The sequence below is a fragment of the Diabrotica undecimpunctata genome, chromosome 5, assembly GCF_040954645.1.
Source record: "Diabrotica undecimpunctata isolate CICGRU chromosome 5, icDiaUnde3, whole genome shotgun sequence".
NCBI lineage: Eukaryota > Metazoa > Arthropoda > Insecta > Coleoptera > Chrysomelidae > Diabrotica > Diabrotica undecimpunctata.
This window is the reverse complement of record NC_092807.1, coordinates 105,691,300-105,715,156: the sequence shown is the minus strand read 5'-3', so window position 1 is coordinate 105,715,156 and position 23,857 is coordinate 105,691,300. Positions and strand designations below refer to the sequence as shown.

The 23,857-nt window shown below is 34.7% G+C and overlaps 1 protein-coding gene across 7 annotated transcripts in view; it reads left to right on the top strand.

The window, feature by feature from the left end:
• Positions 1-23,857, top strand: part of enc (R3H domain containing protein encore) — a 144,818-nt gene that overhangs the window by 67,471 nt on the left and 53,490 nt on the right. Inside the window, exon 1 of one of the 7 annotated variants that reach the window (XM_072532472.1) lies at positions 22-130. The exons of 5 other annotated variants lie outside the window; for them this stretch is intronic. The gene's annotated coding sequence lies outside the window, so the exon portion shown is untranslated. Of the gene's footprint in view, positions 1-21; positions 131-15,506; positions 15,655-23,857 lie in introns of those variants that run through there. One more of the 7 variants, XM_072532471.1, reaches the window with a different exon arrangement.

Sequence of the window (23,857 nt, the reverse complement as noted above, 5' to 3'; positions counted from 1 at the left end):
TGGAACAAAAGACCCAGCTAGAAAAACGCTCCTTGATCGACCCATTGGTCAGAGAAACACAAGAAGGCCCAAAAGAAGGTTCCTTGATAACATCAGTAATAGGGACGACTGGAGAGAAATTCTTGAGGAGGTTGGTACTTGTGTAGTTAGACCATTTTTTTCAACTCTGTTTAAATGTTGTTTGAATTTGTTATAATATAGTTTCATAATTGTAGGCACTAAAATCTAAGAAATGATAATTGAATTATTATTCGAATATTTTTTCGTTAGGGCTTACCATGAGTTCGCTCCGAGGAAGCCAAGAGGCGGAAATATGCATATCAGCGAATGGTGGTACACTGTAACGAAGTCGAACCTGAACTGCCCAAGTATTTTATTTTTATTTTACATTTTAGCCTAGTATGGAGTCTTAAGAAATCGTTTTCAGGAAGGAGTTTCTGCCTAGATGAATTGGCATGACGTGGATATAAATTATAAATCTCCATGCCTGTGCTTTTTGGTGCATTCGTCGTCTGTTTGTTTTGCAACGTTTAAAAAACACAGATTTAGGCTGAATCCAGAATTCGATTTCCGATTTATATTCTCGATAATCGAATAGTTTTAACGACAATAGAAGATAATTTATGAACTTCTAGTTAATAATTCACATACAGTCAAATAGTCATTTAATAAACGACTTGTTAAATTATCTAATGAAATATGACAACGCTGACCAGTAGAAAAGAATTGTAGATCATCGATGCCCCAAGAGATATTAGAGATATATCACTCAGATTTGGCTAGACACGGTATTTCATAAACAACATTACTTTTACGTAAGGTTGGTACTGGGTCTTTGATTTTTGAAAATAGTTGTTTGCTGTTCATGGTATTATATTATATTTAGCTATACTAATATTAGGAACATTTTTGAATATGGTTATGACAGAATGAGTTAGACCATTAATAAAGGGGAGTTTTTTTATATTTGATTGATTTGTTGTTACAATCATGGACGGGACCATCATAGAAATTACTGCTGTAAATCAGTTTTTTTTTTAATTTGTTTAGGATAGCCGTTGTTACGAAAAATTTTGTATAATATGTCTAGATTTTTTTGTAAAAAGTTGTCATCAACAATGTACATTATCCTAATTACTATTTAAATGGGAATAAGCCACAATTAAAGGTTAAAATACGTTTATTGACGTTTCAATTTCCACTTCGAAAATCGTTCTCAAAATACAAACATTAGTAATGTTTGTATTAATTGTGGCTTATTCCCATTTAAATAGTAATTAATTTAAAATGCCACGAGAAAATAGCTTCAGAACAGTACATTATCCTGTTTTTCATACCTATAATTATTATAGTACGGTATTATATTTTTGAAGGGTGGTATGATTTGAATAGTAATTTATATACCTGCCTGATGCTGTCGACTTTTGATACCAATCCAATGTCAAAATATTGTCGTGTGTTCTTATTACCCTTGTGTCTAAAAATGGTATACTAAGATTTGTCTGTTTCAATTGTAAACTGAAAATGTTTATTAAATGAATTAAAAATGTTCAGTGTGGTATTGATGTGATACGATGGAACTGCACATATAATGTCATCGACATATTTATATATAAATGGTAATTCAAAAGATAATTGTGTAATCACATTATCTAAGAGATGATCAGTTACAATAGTTGCAAGGATTGGACTAATCGGGGAACCCATCGGTGTTTCAAAAATTTGAGAGTAAAATTTACCATTGAAACTAAAGTAAGTGTTGTTAAAAATTAACCTAATGTTTGTTTGTAAATAACGACACCACGTCTAGAGAAATTAAAACATAATCATTTGGTAACTGCATTCCCCTAACAGCATTGACAAAAGTAAATGTGTCCTTAGAATTATAATTATTGTGATATTCAAAGGCATCATTTAATGTATCAGCAAATAATTTAGAAATGTTGTAAGTAGTGGATTTTAAAGAACTTGCAATAGGCCTGAGAGGAATGTCCAATTTATGGATTTTAGGCAAACAATAAAGTTTAGGGAAACATGAGTTATAAATTATCAACTTTTTTGCAACTTGTTCAGTAAGTTGATGTTGGTTTTCCAAGATTTTTATTAAGTCATTGTAGTTTTTTTGTATTACTGACGTAGGATCTTTGTCGTTTCTTTATCGTATAGCTGTGGAGAACGTGCTTAGGACAATTTAATCTTGACATTCAAAAGTTTACATATTTCAATGTTATTTTTATTTGTGAAATCTTTTAATTTCTGTGAGTGTTTTTTAAATCTATTTGTACATCATTTGTTTTGTAATGTTCTAATTGTTTTAGTGTTTACTCCTGATGAAACTATAAAATAAATGGCGAAATATTGAGTCTTAGAAAAACAAAGATTTTTATTATAGACCACTATACCTGATTCCTGATTTCCTACAGATTCATATAGATATATAGTAACTAAAGTGATTTCAAGAATTGATAACCCTCAATAGATTTGAAAGGACAAATGGTGGACATTTCTGGATTCTCCTGATATTAAAATTTATTTGTAGGTAGTTGTAACTGTAGATAAGTAGGAAAGATTAGAGTATTAGTAAGGCATATTTGCATAAATTGTTGATACCAGAAAGTTGGGTAAATTGCTTTCTAGGCAGCCGAAACAATAGATTTACTAATCCAGTAAAACATTGCTTAGGTATCATTGTAGTAGTGTCTGGGGGCTCGGGAGACTGAGGCCTCGGAAGCCCTGAAGAAGACATCGAAGAGAATGTCGAAACATTCGAAATTTCGGAACATTATACATATATATATATATATATATATATATATATATATTCATTATTTAAGTAAGAGACTTATTAAACCCAAGGAGACAAATAACGTAATTTTTTTGTTAAATTAAAGTGAAGCCAACTAAAATAAACAGAAAAACAAATAACGGTGACTAACCGTTTACAAGAAACTTGTTTATTTATTTATTTACTCGGTTTTCGCCGTAATTCAATTCCCGCGAAGCAACTGATTAAATTTTCAGAAGCTACCAGTTGAAAAAGCCGATATTTTCCTACTACCCACCAATAGCTAAAACGATTCTAATTGGGCAGTTTTCCGTTTCCTATTCATGTACGATTCCTAAAGGAATTCGATAATATTTCTTATATCGATGATTATATCGGGGTTTTATTGTCCAATTGGCTAACATTTTAATTAAAACACTACTTCACAACAGTTATCCTTAATATTTCCATTCTTATTTTCTCTTGGTACATTAGTCCATTGAAGTTTTACATTGAGATTAAATTTTTGAGAGGACGCAATTTTATTTTTTTATATGTTTGGGGTTGTAGTATAAGCTTTAGTTCAAGTTTGTGGGGTCGCTACCATTGTCGCCGGCCGCCAAAGACGTCTTAGAAAGACCGTCTTAGAAAAAGGAGGCAAAGGGTTTTCGCCCTATATGTATCTCGTCAATTAGCAACTCTACATACACTTTTTTATACAACATTATTTGTAGCAAATTAAATTGTCTACAACTTTATTTCTATTACTTTTTATCGTAAAATGGAAAATAAAAAAGTTGTTAACAAAAATAACTAAAAATGTTTTTAACAATTTTTTTTGTGCCCGGTAACTTTTTTTCTGGTCATTTTACAATAAAAATACATCTTTTCCTTCTAGTGCCGCCTCCACTAATGAAGGTTGGCTATAACCATTGCAAATTCATCTCTATCTTCTGCTTTTCTTAAGAATGTCGGTGTTTAACCCGGTCCAGTCGCGAATGTTTTTCAGCCAGGATGTTTGTCGTCTACCAGGACCCCTTTTTCCTTCGATTTTACCCTTCATAATCAGCTGCAACAACTCGTACTTATCATTTCTAAGTATGTGCCCCAAATATTCTGTCTTTCGCCTTTTAGTGGTGATCAAAAGTTCTCTGTCTCTTCCCATGCTGTGCAACACCATTTCGTTCGTAATATGATCGGTCCATGGTATCTTCAAAATTCTCATAAAAATCCACATCTCAAAAGCTTCCAGTATTCTTATTAGGTCAACATTAACAGTTCAGGCTTCGACACTATAAAGAAGAATAGAGTGGATATAACATTTTACCATCCGATATCAGATTTGCAGATTGAGTCTTTCGTTACTCAGAAATTTCCTCATCTTCAAAAAGGCTGCTCTTGATTGCTCTATTCTTGAGCGAATTTCTGATTTCGGATTCAGATCTTCCGTAATCTAGACTCCTAAGTATTTCACTTTGTCCACTTGCTCAATATCTTCATTTTTTATCTGGATCCTTGTAAGAACTTTGCCCCTCTTACTGATAACCATGTTTTTTGTTTTCTTTATGTTTATTGTTAAACCAAACTGTTCCCCAGTATCACAAATTGTGTTAAGTAACGTCTGTAAGTCTGTCTCACTTTCAGCGATAATGACTGTATCGTCAGCATAACGGATGTTATTTATATTGATCCCTTTTGCCCAGTTTTCAAGTGCTTGCGTAAATAACTCTTCGGAATATATATTAAATAGTAATGGTGAAAGTACACAGCCCTGTCTCACTCATTTACTTATCTGTTGCGCATCCGTGCTATTTCCATTTTATGTTACCACAGCCTGTTGGTTACCATTATATATATATATATATATATATATATATATATATATATATATATATATATATATATATATATATAATATATATATATACACTCAGGTGCAAAAAAATCGATCCATGGGTATTATTTGCTGAAAAAAGAAAACGTTTAAAGATATTAGTTTTAAATCAGGTATATATGTAAAAGTATATGTTAGATTAAAATAATTTTTACAGATTATCCAAAAAAATTATTTATTTATAGAGACATACGCCAAAACTCAAAAATACAAGAGTATTCAAAACTTTCTGAAATTAAGAAAAACACTGATAATAAATCAATATCTAGTGTTTCCCCCTCGGGCCCTTATAACAGCCTGTACACGTCTAGGCATTGAGGTAATTAACCTCTGGATATCAAATTGATCCAATTGATCCCATATTTCTTGAAGAGCCGCTGTAAGTTCAGCCAAGTTGTTTGGACGGGGTACTCGTGCTCGAAGACATCTTCCCATCATATCCCATAGATGTTCTATGGGATTGAGATCAGGACTGCAAGCTGGCCAGTTCATACGGACAATTCCCACCCCCTCTATATATTGGTTGACGATTCTAGCATGGTAAGGACGCGCGTTGTCGTCCATAAAAATAAAATTAGGTCCAATGAAAGGAGCAAAAGGTACCACATGCTGATCTAAAATACTTGTTATGTATCTTGCAGCAGTCATAGAACCTCTATCTACAATAACTAAATCAGTATGGGCTTTTGAACTGATACCAGCCCAAACCATAACGGAGCCCCCCGATAACTTATTCTTTCCGCAATGGTACATTGAAAATATCGCTCTCCGTGTCTTCTCCAAACCCTTTCTCCTCCGTCTGGTGACCTTAGACAAAATCTGGACTCATCTGAGAACAATACATTGCTCCAATCTGCATCACTCCAGTTTTCATGTTCTCTTGCAAAAGCAAGGCGAGCTCTGCGATGTTCTATGGATAGTATTGGAGATAGGGCTGGCCTTCTGGATAATAAATTACCTTCTACAACTCGTCGACGAACTGTCCATCTGCTTACATCCACATTTTTCACTTCGCTCAGACGATTTGCCAGTTTAACTGAAGTTAGATGCCGATTTCTCAAACATGATGAGACCAGAAATCGATCATCTCTTTCGGATGTTACCCTTCTACGACCTGATCCTGGTCTTCTTGTGAAGTTACCGGTGTCGCTAAAACGCCGAACTGCTCTTTGAACCGAAGATCGACTAACACTCAACATTTCAGCTGCATAATATTGGCTACGACCATCTTGAACTAAAGTCACCGCCCTTGCAGCATCTGTTGGAGTTAGAGACATTTAGGAAGGATAATTAAATAAAAATATAACACGTTTTGAAAATAAAATCACTATCCTAGTAAGGTTGTTGAATTAAAAACATTTATTCATTAACAACTTTCAATAAATATCTACTTGCCTCAGACCCTTTTGACAAAAACCTGAAATACCAATTTGTTTTAAGAAATATAAAAAGCAATATTAAAAATATTATTTTATTTCTCGTATACGAGGGTACACCTAAATTTACATACGTAATTTAATGTCTCTAACATTATACAACTTCAAATAAATAAGAAATAAGGAATGGATCGATTTTTTTGCACCTGAGTGTATATATATATATATATATATATATATATATATATATATATATATATATATATTACCAAATAATTCTTCGATTCGTAGAGACAGTATTTCATAGTTTAAAGTTGACCTAGTTCAAATAAAACTGATTTTTCCAATTTCCCTCGTCAAATAATACGAAATTTAGTCCGTGAAACACGTTCAAAATGTTACTCATAATGAAGTCATCGAATGCCACTGCTATGTTCGATGTAATAGCCCCGTGACCTTTACGTCGCTAGAAAGGCCTTTTCCAGATTTAAGCCCACGGCCATTAAGTCTTTCTTGGAACGAATGAATCAGTGAAAGTGTGTCAACAGTGGAAAAAATTTATCGCCGAACTAATGACCTTCGTCGTCGACGACAGCCAATTTAGGCAACAAGGGGGTTTTTTGAGGGCGATGCATAAAGTCTAATGGCAATAATAGATAGTCTTTGGTAGTTCATTCGGAGACAATCAATATCGAATGACTACAGTTAGAATGTGATTCACTGTCCGAACATAAAGTTGATTAAAGGTTAAAAAATTCAGCTAGTCGTGTTAATAATAAAATAGATTAAAAGTTTACGTAATTTCTGAATATAATATGAAAATTGTAAAAATTAGAATGACATAATGTTTCTGAGGTTCAAGGTTGAAAGTTCGCAGTTTATATTATTAAAATAATTTGTAACTGTAAATTTTTAATGATATTCTGTGTTTCTGTGTTACTTTATTTAGGTAACGCAAATAGTTATCATGAAATCATAGATTTAGTCCAGTCGTCAAAGATTTGATTTCTAAAAACGAGACGAACAAGCTGAATTTTGCTGAGAATTTCTTTTTTGAGAACCAAAAAAGATGCAAAAGAGTTGCCACAACTATAACCACGAGCTTCCCTCTAAAACTCCCCTATTAGGGGGAGGGGAAACGGAAAATATCCATTTACCAATGTTTGAAACGAAGCTTCTATGCTGGCGGTGTATTACTTTTTTCTCTATAGTAAAATGTTGAGTCGAGCGTCACGGAACTAACACCGCAAGATGGCGTCGTCACGGGTTGCGTCATATAATGGCGGTTCTTGACATCGATTCACTACTCTCGATCAATTCGTTTATAGTCATCATATATTTACTCTAAGCAGGTTTAAATTAACATTAATAAACATACCAATGAAGAATGCGTAGAACTAGAGAGACATGCAAACCGGTATGAATCTCATGAGCTATATAACAAAGTCCGATATCTACCCAGGAAATTTAAGGCAATCACACAAACAATAATGGATCAAAACCAACATATTATAAATGACTATAAAATGATTGCGAAGGTATGGAGAAAATATTGTCAAAGTCTATATGCAGATGATCCCCAGCATGCAAATCACGACGAGTTCACTGCAGAGAGAGAACCAAACATTCTAAAGTCAGAGGTAGAAAATGCAATCAAAAAGTTAAAAAATAGAAAGTCTCCAGGCGTAGATCAGATCACCGCAGAAGTTTTAAAAGAGACTGGAGATATTGGAGTAACTGTTATGCATATTATCTGCAAAAAGATTTGGGAAACCGGAGAGTGGCTCAACGACTGGATAGCATCCACTTTCATCCCTATATTCAAAAAAGAAACTCCGCTAGATTGCAACAACTACAGAACGGTAACCCTAATATCCCATGCAAGCAAGGTTCTACTTCATGTAAAACATGAAACACTAAAAGCTTTTCTATTGCCTCAGATATCAGAAGAACAAGCGGGATTTGTCCCAGGGAAAGGCACAAGAGAACACATCCTTAATGTCAGACAACTAATCGAAAAAACTCTTGAATTCAATACTCCTATGCTTATGTCTAGGACACATAATGCGCCATAGGGAATTTGAGCAGCTCCAGGTAATATTAGAAGGTAAGATTGAAGGTAAAAGGGGCATAGGACGAAAACTTAAAAGAACAATTAAAACTTTCACGACTAATGTTGGTTATTATATTATATTAATAAAAATAAGAATTTAACCATTAACAATTTTGTAAATAAGAATACCTTATCTCTTTGGATATTTCAATACTAATCTTCGCGTTTAATCACTTTACTAGAAAACCTGGAATTCATATCCGAAGCTACTATTGGTTGCAAGATAATTAAGATGGAATTCCCCAGATTTTTAATAATATAATTATATTCGAAACTTAACTTGAAAGGGTGAAGTTATTACGAACGAAAACAATTTTTTTGTTTAGTACGTTTTTGATCGCATGTAATTTACGGCTCGTCGGTGTTTCCGCGTCTACGGCGGTAATTAGCGTCTCGAATATTTCTTTTGCGAATTATATGCAGTGCGTGAGTAATTTTTTATTCCATATACCTACGAACATATACGTACCTTTCGCTCGTGCTCGTTTTGTTGGATTGTTTGTGATGGCTTCATCATCAAGTTTTACACCGGTACTGTTGCGTACAGTCAGTAAGTCTGTCTATTCACCAAGAGAGAAGACTATTGTCCTGAATGTTCACGATGCTCTGGTTTCTCAGAATCCCTCAAACACTGTTCGCAACATAGTCGAAAGTTGTGCCAACATGACTGGCGTTAGTAGAGTCAACTTTATATAGGTTCCTATCAGAAAGAAAAAAACACGGTATAGCTAACCCAAGCACAAACGAACACTTAAAGAGAGGGAAAAAGCCTATTGAAATTGATGAATTTGCCAAAAATGGTATTCGAAGGAAAATTCATGGATTTTTTTCAAAAAAGCAATACCAAACCTAAACAAAATTTTACAAGAAGTTAGAGACAACCCGGATTTGCCTCATATCGGACGAACTAAATTGTGGCAAGTTTTAAAAGAATTAAATTTCCGGTGGGAGAAATCAGACCGAAAATCACTTTTGATTGACCAGGAGGAGAAGATGATGTTGGAGAAGAAATTATCTAAGATTCATACGAAAATTCCGGGCTGAAGAAAGGCCCATCTTCTACCAGGATGAAACGTGGGTAAACTCAGGTCATATTCTAAAAAAAATTTGGTCAGATAAAAATATATTAAGCTCCAGGCAAGCCTTTATGGAAGGTTGGTCTACTGGTATCTCCCCACCTTTTGGTAAAGGCAGTAGATTAATAATTTCTCACATTGGCAGTGAAAAAGGATTTGTTAAGCATGGTTTGTTGGAATTTCATTCCAAAAGCACAAAAGACTATCACGAGGAGATGACAGCTGATGTTATCGAAGAGTATTTTGAGCAAATGATTGAACACATACCACCAAATTCAATTATAGTATTAGATAGTGCACCTTATCATTCACGACTAGTAGAAAGACTTCTAACGAATGCGTGGAAGAAACAGGATATTCTTGACTGGCTGCGGAATAAGTATCTGCCTTACGAAGATGGAATGGTAAAAGCAGAACTTTTAAAAATTGCCCGGCAACACAAATCTAAGTTCAAGAAATACGTAGTTGACAAAATGGCGGAAAGGCGAAACATCACAGTCTTTAGACTTCCACCCTACCACTGCGAAATAAATCCAATTGAACTCATTTGGGCACAAATGAAAAGTTATGTGGCTAGAAAAAATACGTCATATAAAATACAAGTTGTACGTGAATTTTTATACGAGTCTTTATAACATATTACAAAACAAAACTGGAAAGATGCAGTAAGACATGTAAATAAGAAGAACAAAAAATGTGGGATCTTGATAACATAATTGTTGCGACCGTAGAGATTATTAACCTAATTATTAACCCTCAAGACGACTCGGATTTCGAAGTTGATCCTATTTATTTTCAATTTGAATAGTTTTCTAATCGTAATTATATAAGGTAAGTAATAGTAGTTGTAATCGTAAGGTATTAAAGGGGAAAGGCGCAAAATGTCGCCTGTCAAAATGTTCAATGTGTTTTAAATGTATCCATTTTTTTTCAAATCCTGAGAAAACTAAAAAGCATTTTTGAAAAATTTAAAAGCAGAATGAAATATTTTGTAGAGTAAATAAAAAGTTTCTTTTGCATGCAATATTTTCAATTAAAAATTATACTACATTTTCTCTTTTATTTTCACCCCTGTTACATAACATATTAAAATAAACATTGTAGAAGTTTTCAGGGACTTTCTGCCCTGAGTAATAATGTAATCTTTCATTCTGCGTTTAAATTTTTCAAAAATATTTATTAGTTTTCTCCGGATTCGAAAATAATGGATACATTTAAAACACATTGGAAATTTTGCCAGGCGACATTTGGCGCCTTTTTCCTTAATTAAATAAATGTATCTTTTACAAATGGCAAGAAACTTTTTATTTTTGAATAAAATAAATGTTTTATTAAAAAATACAATTTACATAAGTACAATTTAAAAAATATATTTATTTAGTTCAAATAAATGTTTCAATCATATACTCTACGACACTGGTCGTTCATCTCTAACCATTCAAAATACCCCCGTAATAGGATTATAAGGTATTGTATTCCTTCAGATATAAGGTGGGTTAGTCGAAAACGTCTTAAACCGTCAGTTTTAGGTTGGTTTTTACTATTATATCGTATTACCTATCCTCTCTGTATTTTAGTTTTCTAATTAGGGTTAAACTTGTAGTGAGCTATCAACAAATTGTGAACCGACTATAGACGGATGGAAGGGTGGAATATCAGTAGGAGGTCAAAAAATCAGTAACTTGAGATATGCTGATGACACTTTAATAATCACGGCAAATCAAGAAGAAATGAAAGACATAATGAGATATCTGGAGGAGAAAAGCAAAACATATGGACTAAAGCTAAATAGGAGTAAGACAAAGATCATGATAGTAGACAGAGCTGGGAATAATCTTCAACACATTAAAGAAATTTGGGGCTTTGAAGTAGTAAATAGTTTCGTATACATGGGGTCCCTAACTTGTCCACGAACAAGGAAGTTCTAGAAAAAATGAAGAAGGAACCAGAGATTGTGTTTACGATCCAACGCATAAAATTGCAATATCTGGGACACGTTATGAGAATTCAGCACCGTTACTCCCTGCTGCAGTCTATATTGCAAGGTAAAGTCAAAGGTAAGCGAGGACCCGGTAGAAGGAGAATATCATGGCTGCGGAATTTAAGAACATTGTTTAAGAAAACCTCAACGGAGCTGTTTCGAGCCGCAGCGAGCAAGGTCATGATTGCCAATATGATTTCCAACATCCGAAACGGATAGGAACCAGAAGAAGAAGAAAGGGTCGCTAATAACAAATGACGGAGGGTGTGACAGAGAGATACGTAGAAGGTTGAGTATTGCTAGAACAGCTATGATGAATCTGGTAACAATTTTGAAAAATTCTAGCATAACAATACACGAAACTAAGGCTGGTAAGGGCACTCATTTTTCCCATAGCCACATATGCATCCGAAACGTGGACCTTTAAGAAAGCGGATAAAAATAAACTAGACGCTTTTGAAATTTGGGTATACCGCCGCATGTTAAGAATATCCTGGATTGATCATCGCACTAACATATCGATATTAGAACAACTTAAAGTAAAGGATAGATTGCTTAAAAAAATACAACAGAGATATTTACAGTATTTTGGGCACATTGCTAGAAGAACAGGTACGATGGAAAAACTGATAGTCGAGGGTAGAGTTGAACGAAAGAGACCTAGGGGAAGATTCTCCAAGCCGTTGGGTAGATCAAACAAAAATAATTGATGTTTAACCAAGGGTTACATAAAGCCTAACAACTAGCCCAGGACAGCGGAGGATGGAAGGAAATCGTGAAAAAACTGTAAAGGCCTGATGGTGTCACAATATCCCAAAAGGGATTAGGACTGAGGAGGAGGAGGTTTAAATTAAAAACTGCCTGAAAAATAACTAACAAAATATAAACATTAATAAATGAGAAGTAAAAAATTAAAAAATCAAAAGTTGGAAAAGGTGTTTGAAGTGTGTAGAAGATTTTAATTCCCCCCTAAGCGCTTTCGGCTTACAAAGTCATCTTCGAAGCTATGCTACAAGAAAGCGATGATAAAAATAACTAATTTAGTATCTTACTAGGAGAGATCATCAAGCAGAAAATTGTTTAATTGCTTAATTATCCTCCAGTCAAATACATAATCGGGAATAACAAGCATACTTGATCAGCTAGTTAAAATAATACGGGATGAGGACAATCCCTAGTTTATAAAAGAGAAAAACAAACTTTAAATAAGAAAAAAAAAACATTATCCTAATTTACTACTCCACATCGAATAATGTCCAATAGATAGAAATATTTTTCGATGACTCACGTGTTCTCGGTAAATGTTATTATAAATCAATACAATCCACAACAAAGGCTTCAAGCATTTATTAAATCATTAAATTTTCTGTGTACTATTTTTTTTAGTTCAGGCGAACACGAAAGTAAACTGGAGCTCTAAAGTATCTTGCGCATTTGTGATAAACGGGGAACATGTTTAGGCGTTTTCCGGTCTTCTTAGTATTTCAGTTTTGTACAATTTCGGACCAGCCATTTAAAAGATAATTCTGCGTTTCCATATTTTTGGTCCACTCTGTATATACTGCTCTCTAAAACTCCGTTTTTAACTAAATTGAAATATATCCAACCATTTTAGAAAACAGGCACAACAACATTACAATTAATGTTTAACAAACTCCTTCTTTCGCGAAAACGAAATTAGTTTCTTAGGACGAATTACGACCCCACATTAAAACGTTCTATAAATCCTCCCTCGGTTTAATCTTTTCTCATTTGCTGGCCTTGTACTCTCTTCTGCACGCTGTACTTTTCTCAGTTCTCGGGACTTTCACGGATAATCCCACCTGACTTTGGTCCGTTTCAAGAACCCAAGCCGATAAAATTCTCAGAAGCGTCGCTTTTCCGAGAAAAAAATCAATGAGGGTTTGATATGAGTAACAAAATGTTAGTGCGGGAAAATTAGTCTATGGTTTTCAAGGGATTTTTTCATTTCCAATCAAATCAATTTTCATCATTGGTGATATCTATTGCTTGGCTGAGCAAAAATAAGATCAAGTATCTTAGGCTAAGTTAAAGAACTTCTTAGGGAAACAAAGATAGATAACAATAAATTGTTTCTATTGCACACAATTGGTTATGTGTTGAGAGGCGAAAGATATGAATTACTTCAAGTTATACTGGAAGCGCCCATACTTGGGTCATGTAATTAGAATAACCAGAGACAACCAAACCTGCGAGCTAAATAGACGAATCACGTTGGGATGGGCGGCATATGGAAGGATGAGAGACATTTTTAAAACAAATACCCCAATTCACCTAAAAAGGAAGGCATTTAATCAATGCATCTTACCAGTCTTGACCTACGTAGCAGAGACCCTAACTTTAACGAAAGCTACTGCCGAAAAACTGAGGGTAACACAAAGGCGAATGGAGAGATCAATGCTGGGCCTGAGCTTGAAAGATCGCGTGAGAAATGAGGAGATACGCCGACGAACTGGCGTAGACGATATTATACTGCGAATCAATAAACAAAAGTGGAGGTGGGCTGGACATGTTACTAGAATTGAAGACGGAAGATGGACGAAGAGATTATTGAAGTGGAGACCAAGAGCCGACAAACGAAGTCGAGGCAGACCACCCACCCGATGGACCGACGACCTAATGAAAATAGAAACAAACTGCATTGCAACAGCTAGAGATAGAGAGAACTGGAGACGTTTGGAGGAGGCCTATATCCAACAATGGATGTGAAAATGGGGCTGGATGATGATGATGATGATGATACTGGAAGGAAAAGCACAGGGCAAAAGATCAGTAGGAAGACGCCAGAACTCGTGGCTGAAAGACCTAAGGAGATGGTTCGACCGCTCGTCCGCAGAAATCTTTCGCGCAGCAGTTTCTAAAACTACAATTGCCATTTGGATCGCCAACCTTCGAAAGGAGACGGCGCCATGAGAAGAAGATTGCAACACAAACACTTAACATACATGTCAACCAAGACATAAAAAGCATACGATAATTACAAGACAATAAGACACGAAACACGTGATGTTGTGTAAGAAGAATAAAAAACTATCACTCGAAATTATCTCTCTCTCCTATGGCGCTACAGCCCAAGGCGGTCCCTGACTTCCCTCAGCATCCCCCTCTAAGCATCTCTTTCCTTGGCTGCTCTCCTCAAGTTGTCCACCCCCAATATACCTTTAACATCGGTTCTCATTTTGTATATCCACCTCTTACTTGGTCTCGCTACTGGCCGACGTCCTACCGTAGTTCCACTAAACATTCAAGTAGGCGTTCTGTTATTATAAGGTGACCTGATTATAATTATAAGGTGACCTGCCCAGCGCCATCTTGTGTTATTGCATAATTTGTTATTAATGAGGTAGTAACGTTCGTTATTTTTTTATGAAATCTATTAGTGTGAGTCCTCCAATTTTGAAAATTTCAGCTAGTATAATGTCAATACCTGTGGCATTATTATTCTTCAGTGCTTTAATAGGACCCATTTGTTACTTTATAAAGTGTTTTAATGGATCACTGGGAACATACTTGGTTAAATATGAAGCCCCGAAGCTTTCAACTAAATTACTGCAAAAACGAATAAATTAAAGTATAAGCTTAGCAGATGAACAACAAGATTTTTGTATTGTTAGATCGTCAACAAATGCTGTATCTGGTATAAAGCAAAGTACTAAGAAATCAAATCTATCCCGAAACCAATTTGGACTTATGGACTAGAATTATGGGGAACCGCCGCACATTGTAATATTGAAATAATACAAAGATTTTAATCCAAAATATTAAGAACAATACTAGGAGTTCCATGGTTCATAACCAATGAAGCAATCCATCAAGACGCCGGACTAACATAAATAGGTGTCAGAGATAGAAGACTAGGTTTAAAAAAGGGATGCATCACTTGATGTCTCCCTGCATGTCATAATTTTTTAATTTTGTCAGTCCTATTACTTATTGTCTATTATTTATCTAAATATTTAGCTTGAGATTGTGTAGGTTGACTGTAAAAGTGGGGTTAATAAAAAGATTGTGTAGAGCAGTGTATAAAGATTTACTATTTCGTTTTATGCACAAACTGACCAATCCTTTATTTATGTCACTAAAACCCAACCCCATATTTTTTTTGATAACACGTGTGCAGCCCCAGTTTTAAATAATACACGATTCTTCGGTATAATAATGCCCTGATTTAACTGTATTATATGGACGATCGATTAGACAAACGAGAAGCGTCTGTCGGCACATGCCAACATGGAATGAGTCAAGTTCACTGGTTCAGTAGGTCCTTTGAACCTGTGGTGAGAGCGCGCGAAGCACACGACTAGGCTAAAGGTAGATTCCGCACACCACTCTCGATTTTGCACTTCAGCTCTCGTGACCGGCCGCAGCGATCTCACGGGAGTCGGTGAATCACACACGGGAACGCGTGTGTTTGTTTTTATTTTGTCACGTGAGTATTTTCATTTACACTTCTTTATTTTTGAAAATTATCGTTTTTTACTTTATTTTTTTATTTTATTGTAAGTAGAAATGTTGGTATTTTTTTCAAATGCATGTTGGGATTATCTGCAAATTGTAGAATGAAGATTTTTGTTAGTTAATACTACTAATACTAAATGACAATAAAAAAACATTTATTATAAATTTTGTTATTTTTTTTTTCTTGTTTTTATTTGAAAAAAAAAAATAATGAAAAGTATTAGCAACAGCAATATTTTATTTCAAATGGCTTGTTCCGTGGTGACTGGTCAAAAATTTTTTCGAGTACAGGCTAAATATAAGCAGAGACAAAAAAGGCATCTTTCTTTTTGACTTGCTTGAGCATTATACTTCCATATTTTCAAGATATATGTTTTAAGATATATTCAAGATTTGTGCTTATTTTATTTCTTATTGTTCTTATCATTGGCCATAATTCCGCTCCATATAGGGTAATATTCAGCATTATGCTCTGAAAGGTCCTTTTTTGTTTTCTTTGGTTTGAGTGTTGTTCCATATCACTTCGTGGAGTGTGTTAGGGGATTGTTTTCCTCGTGATATTTTCATTTCTATATCTTTCATATAAGTATTATCTCAGCTTTTTATTTACCCTAAATACTGAAAAGTCTTACAACTCTTAATAGTCTCTTCTTCTAAGCTTAAGTTCATATCTGCAACCTCAGATCCAATACATAATTATTTGGTCTTACACATATTTATCTTGACTCCGCATACCTCATATTCTTTATTTAATTTTCTTATTATATATTCCATGTCCTCCCTGTCTTGTGTAAAGATAACTTGGTCATCTGCGAAAAATAGTAAATGTAATAATAGAATAGAATAGAATAGAATTTATTTAGTCAATGTATAAAAATAGTTTTGTTTTTGACAAGTCAAAGGAATTGTGACAATTTTTATATACATACATATAAAATTGTTGCGAATATAAACATTCTTCTTATAGTGCCGTCTCCCTACGGAGATTGGCAATCGTAATGGCTATTTTCATTTTTGAACTTGCTGCTCTAAACAAATCAATCGATCTGCATTGATAACAATCACGTAGATTCTTCAACCATGAGTTCTGCCTTCGGCCAACAGATCTTCTTCCGTTACTCTTTCCCTCTATTATGAGTCTCATAATTTTATATTTTAGTGCCCTCATCACGTGGCCTAGGTATTTCAGTTTTCTGGTTTGTATAGTGGTGATTAGTTATGTTTCATTACCAACCCTCTCCAGTACTTATTTATTTGTAATTCTATCAGTCCATGATATTTTTAATACTCTACGGTATAACCAGAGTTCGAAAGCCTCGATCTTTTTAAATTGCATTTTTTTAATGTCCAAGTCTCAGCTCCGTATAATAATATTAAAAATATATAACAGCGAATGATGCGTAGTCTGATCTCCAAATTTAGATTTTTGCACGTTAAGAGTGGCTTCATTCGTATAAATGCTGATCTGGCAATCTCTATTCGCCTGTTAATTTCTGCAGTATGATCATTGGTTTCATTTATTAAAGTTTCCAAGTACTGATATTTTTCTACTTGTTCTATCACGCTACCATTGATTGTCAATAGGTGATGTATATCTTGTGGTCTTTTTGTAATTAGCATGTACTTAGTTTTTTTAAGCGTTTATAGTAATTCCCATCTCAACACTATTCATACTCAAGCTTTCGATAAGATGTTGTAGATCTTCTATACTCGTTGCTATGATCACACTGTCGTCTGCATATCGTAAGGTGTTAATTAATTTTCCATTAACGGTAACTCCCGCTTTGACATTATTGAGCATGTTTTGGAAAATTTCTTCAGAATATAAGTTAAACAAAAGTGGCGATAAAACACATCCCTGTCTAACTCCTCTACAGATCTTCATTTCTTCTAGTGTTGCCCATTAATTTGAACTATGACACTTTGGTTCCAATATAATGTTTGCACTATATTTATGATTTTACTGTCAATGCGCTTGTTCATAAGTATTGATATTAGTTTTTCATGTCTTACTTTATCGAAAGCTTTTTCGTAGTCAACAAAGCACAAGTGTAGATCAACGTTTACATCCCAACATCGCTGAATCAATGTGTTTATGGCAAATAGTCTTTCTCGAGTACCCATCTCGCTAATATCCTCCTCTATGCTGACTTCAGCCACTCTTGTGGTATTATTACCGTATCGTACACCGTGTTGAATAAATCTGCCAATACTTCCAAGTTATCCTCTTCCACCAGTTTTAACAGTTCTTCCGGTATTTCATTTAATCCAGCTGCCTTATTGTCTTTAGAGTTTTTAATAGCATATTTATTTCATCTATCGTGATCTTCTGTCTCTCTAAAGGATTTAATTCTTGTATTTTCTGCATTTCACCTCTTTCATCTTGGAAAAGTTCTCTAACGTACTCCTCCCATCGTCTTAATTTCTCCGTAAATTTATTAGTAGTATGTACTCCTTTTTTGTCTTTTATGTGTCCTTGCTGTCTATTTCGATCCATTCCAGTCACTTCTCTTATTTTTTTTGTGCATATCTCTCATATCATATTTTGTTTCTAGTTCTTCTATCTCTTTACATTGTTTCATCCAATAGATTTTCTTAGCTGTTTTGACTTTTTTCCTTAATTTAAACATTACAAACAGATAATTAATATTAACAATTTAAGAAACTACAAACACACTAAATAAAAATATAAAAACATGAAATATCGTCATAATAGGCAAATACCCTGACCAAACTAGTACTATTCTGTAAAATCTGTACTTAGGTACTCCGTTTTTGAATAGAAACAATATTTCAAAAAGCGATAATTTAAACGATAATAAGTGAAAACTTTTTACTTCATCTGGCAAAAAGTTATACAAACCAACATCAGTCGAATTTTTTATGCTCTTTGTCAACCTAAAACGTTGTGCTCTAATAGCATCTCTAGATCTTGTATCGTGATCATGCCAGTTCGAGTTTATGTTAAACTTACCTTTGTTGGCATGAATTTCAATCAGCGTCTCATATATATAGAGTGAGGATAGTGGCATAATACCTAAATCCAGAAATAAAGGTTTAATATACTCTGCTCTTGTAAGTATCCTCACTACTCTTTTTTGTAGTTTAAAAATTCGATCTGCGTGACAAGAATGACCGCAAATAGTTATTCCGTACTGTAGATGGCTATGGAATAGTACAAAGTAGCACATTCTAAAGGTACTTTTAGGAATCATATAAACTAAGTTGCGTATTAAAAATATACTTGTAGCAAGTCTAGAAATTAAGTAATCTGTATGAGGGCTCCAATCCAAATTACCATCTAGAAAGATTCGTAATAGTTTAACACCATTTCTTGAGTTATATTTCCAATCGGAACTAAAAATCAAATTCTGATTTTTCTCTTCATTTAGCTTCATCCCGTTATGTAAAAACCAGTTTTTTGCTTTCTCTGTATCACTATTTATTTTAATTTTTAAATTATGCTGAATAATATCAGTGTTAATGAGAGTTTTATCATCTGCGAAGCAAACACATTTTATGGGAAAAGTATAGTGAAATAAATCGTTCAGATAAATAAGAAACAAAGTGGGTCCTAATATCGAACCTTGAGGAACCCCATATTCAACAGTGTTAAATCCAGAATAGCTGTTATTTCAGCAGTTCCATTTTCATTTCCCTGGTTCTGATGCTTTGTTGGTTTTCGGCTTTCTTTAGTGCTTTAGTTATATCTTCCTCTGTAATTTTGGCTTCCTTCGTTATTATTGCCACAAGATCTTGTGAGATATACTTCGGTCTATTCTCCTGCAATAATTTTGTGTGATGCTTTGTCCACAATTATCTGCATGCTATTCTTAATTCGTTTATTATTTTTATTTTTTTCCATGCTTCCGTTGATCTGTTATACCCTATCGTGTTGTCTATGTCTCTACATTCTTTCGTAATATTCGGTCTTCTCGAGCCTTATTCTTTGCTTCACTTGTGTCTGAGGGTAACATATTCATTTCCTGTTTCTGGGGTTCTGTCGTTTAGCCATTTATGAAACTTATCTTTTTTCCTTTTCTGTCTCTTAGAGGTGTCACTGTATTTCTTGAAACATTTGTTCTTCCATCCATCCATTCCGTTAATTCTTCGTTCATCTGTAACATTTTCTAGGTCCTGTTTTGATGTAGTTTTCGAATACTAAACTATTGTTATAGAAGTTCTACTTTATATCTCTCTGAATATTTGTCGACTTCCCGTGTATATGATTATCTAGTACTAATCGGTTTATATTTAAATGGGAATAAGCCACAATTAAAGGTTAAAATACGTTTATTGACGTTTCAATTTCCACTTCGGAAATCGTTCTCAAAATACAAACATTAGTAAATTAAACAAATTTTGTTTTTTGTTTAATTTACTAATGTTTGTATTTTGAGAACGATTTCCGAAGTGGAAATTGAAACGTCAATAAACGTATTTTAACCTTTAATTGTGGCTTATTCCCATTTAAATATAAATTAATTTAAAATGCCACAAGAAAATAGCTTCAGAACAATATTAGTAGGTACTAATCGGTGATTACTTGCATATATTCTGATTGTCTAGATACTCTTTTATCTTGTATTATTGTTTTACTGGCTTTTCTTACTATTATTAAATCAATAATTGATCTTTGTTTTCTAGTAGGTTACTCCCATATGTATCTACATATGTATGTTTTTATGCTGGAATCTTGTGTTGGTTATCTTTTTCTTATATCTTATCTTTTTTTTTCTTTGTCTTGTCTAATATATCTTCTAGTGCCTTGAAAAAATCTTCATTTTCCCTTACGGTCGCATTGTCATTCATTGCATATACTCCAACAATTATTGTTGGTTGTCCAAATATGTCCTTCATAATTTTCATTATTCGTTCATTTAGTTTCTGGTAATCATGTATGTGTTTTCTTTATTAATTTTTTATTAATATTAATACTCCTTTTGTTGCTCTTTCATGTTTGCGAACCCCACTAAATATATATGTATATTTCCCTATAATTTTCCCCCCATTGACGCTTTTTTTTTGTCTTTTTTCTTCACCTGAATCGTATATCCTTGTTTCCGACCAAATTTTGAGGCAGTGTTGGATTATTTTTTGCATTGTGATTTTTTCCGAGTATTGGGCAGCACCGGCGATTCAACCCCCTATTCTGAGAAGGACCATAGTTCCTGTTCATTAATCAAAATTAGAAATTTTGATTAATGAACAGGAAAACCAGGTTTTCTAAAAAAATAAAGGTTTAGAAAACCAGAAGAAATTAACTCGGCAATATCAGAAGTTAAGTCTGGAAAGGCACCCGGCTTCGATAAAATTCATCCAGAATTTTTACTCCACTGTGGCAAATATGCTAGGAAATGGCTGGTTGATTTCTATACAGATATGATAAAATCAGGGGAAATCCCCCACTCACTAAAAAGGGCCTCCATTATAGCCATATTAAAACCGGGAAAGGCAAATGATCAGCCTTAAAACTACCGACCAGTTGGACTGCTGAGCTGTGTCTATAAACTGTTGGAACGATTAATCTACAACAGAATTAGTAATAACATATTTGAATTGATACCTATTTAGCAAGCAGGGTTCAGACCTAACCGCAGCTCCACAGATCAGATCCTATCCCCAACAACACATATTGAAGCAGGTTTTTAAAGAAAGCAAAAAACATCCGTTGCTTTCATTGACCTATCAGCTGCATACGACACCGTCTGGAGACAAGGACTAATCTGCAAACTAATCCGTGCCATCCCGTGTCAAAAGATAACTAGACTCATTGATAGCATGCTCACCGACATACCTTTCCAAGTCACAATGGGCAACTCAAAAAGTGTCCAAATGAAGCTCAGCAATGGACTGCCACAGGGATCTGTTTTGGCATCCTTACTGTTTAATTTATACATCGCGGACCCACCTAGGACAAATTCGCAGAAATTTGGCTACGCTGACGACTGGGCCATTGCAGCAAGACATAATAACATGGCAGTTACAGAAACAATACTAACGGATGACCTTGCCATTATGGGAGAATACTTTCGCAAATGGAGGCTACGGCCTAATGCGACGAAAACCGAAGTGTGCTGTTTCCATCTAAATAATGCCCAAGCCAACAAAAAACTGTCCGTTCACTTTGAAGACAGACTACTAACTCATAACTCAACACCAAAATATCTTGGAGTGACTCTTGACAGAACTTTAAGTTTTAAAGAACACCTACAAAGAACGGCAGCAAAACTGAAAACGCGAAATAATATAATCCAAAAGCTATGTGGTACCACATGGGGGACCTCAGCCTCCGTACTCAGATCATCTGCTATCGGACTTGTATACTCGACAGCTGAATATGCTTCCCCAGTATGGCTCAATAGCAAACACACGAAGATTATTGACACCCAATTAAACCAGACAATGCGAATGATTTCAGGTACAATTAGACCAACACCCAACTATTGGCTTCCCATCCTGAGTCACATTCCACCGCCGAAACTACGAAGAAGTCACTCCCTTCTCAGAGAATATCGAAAAATCCAGTCTAACCATCAACTACCCATCCACCATGATAGGCGTGATATCGAAATGAACAGACTGCGCTCCAGATATCCTGTCATGTTAAGGGCCACCTCCTTACATCAGGAACATTTCGACCTCACCAACGCTTGGAGAAGACAATGGGAGCGCTACTCACCACAGGAAGCACAGCAAATGGCCTGTATCGAACAGAAACCGCCAGGCTTTGAACTGATCCGGAGTACATGGACAACGCTAAACAGAATAAGAACAAGAAGCGGTAGATGTGCTGACAGCTTACATAAATGGGGAAAAGCCCTTACTCCGGAGTGTGACTGTGGTGCGCAACGACAGACCGTCCGTCACATTGTTGAAGAATGCCCCCGAAGGCGGTTCCCTGGAGTTTTTGACGAGTTCCTGAATGGGACCAAAAATGTTTTAGACTATATTAATGCATTAGATGTTCGTTTGTAATACTCCATGTAATGTTTTATATTGATTTTTAAATATGTGTTCTTATTGTATGCCATACGATAAATAAATAAATTAATCAAAATCATTTCCATACTCAATATAGAGTCGTTATCAGTAAATCCATCCAGGATACTGTAGGGAAATGATAGGTTTGGATATGGACTTAAGGTAGGACAATGGTTTACCCTGTATGGCATTAGGAGATAAACCAAGATTCGCGTAGGCATGGACGTATCAGGATCATAGATGAGTATATACTCGCTATCGTACTACCTGAAGACTGATGCCTTCCTCGTCTCCAATCCATTTCTAAATCTACACTACCTACTACTTATCTCTTCTTCTATTTTTTTAGGAATTATGTCATGATTTATCAGAACTACTTTCAGTACATGACTCGTTCTATGATCTTTAAATTCTTTATCTTTCTTCGGCGTAGGAATAAAAGTGGACTCCAGATAGTCGTTAGGAATAATGCCATCATTGTATATACCGTTGAAAAGATTAGTCAAGATTGATATTTTACTCGCTGGAAGAAGTTTTATATCTTCTACGTGTATTTCATCTTTACCTATGGCTTTTTCTGTTTTTGTTCGTTTTATAGCATTTGTCATTTCTCTATTACGATTCTTGGTCCTTAACAAGCTTTTGATATACCATGTTGCATAAGTCGCTTATCTTGAAATAATTCTTTTTTGTATTGTTTCTCCATTTTCATCTACATATTGGTATACTGCTGCTTTTCTATACTCTGTGGTTGCTACGCCCCTGGTAGTCAAATATTTCTTCTCGTATTAATCCTACCGGGTAGTTGTTTCCGAAACTCGCATAAGATAAGCAGTGAGTTATGAGTACGAATTTATTCACCACCGAGTGTGAACGTATTTTTTAATTTTAGAGTACCGACTCCAAACAAATATAGTTTGAAGCAAACTGTAAATAGTGCTGGTGTGTTTGTGTTTTTCGCTGTAGACTAGAGGAATTTGCTATATAAATACCAAATGAGGTAAGAACTTTACGAAAGGACTTTGACCGGATCTTATTTTAACAATAGTAGTAAAGTTAGACATTAGATTAAAATTTGTTAATTCTTTTATTCCCACCTCCGTCGGTATTCCTTCAATTTTACCACTGTGTTTGAAAATTATTGGTAGCATAGTTTTTATAGCACAGCTGATAGACCCCAACTTGATGTC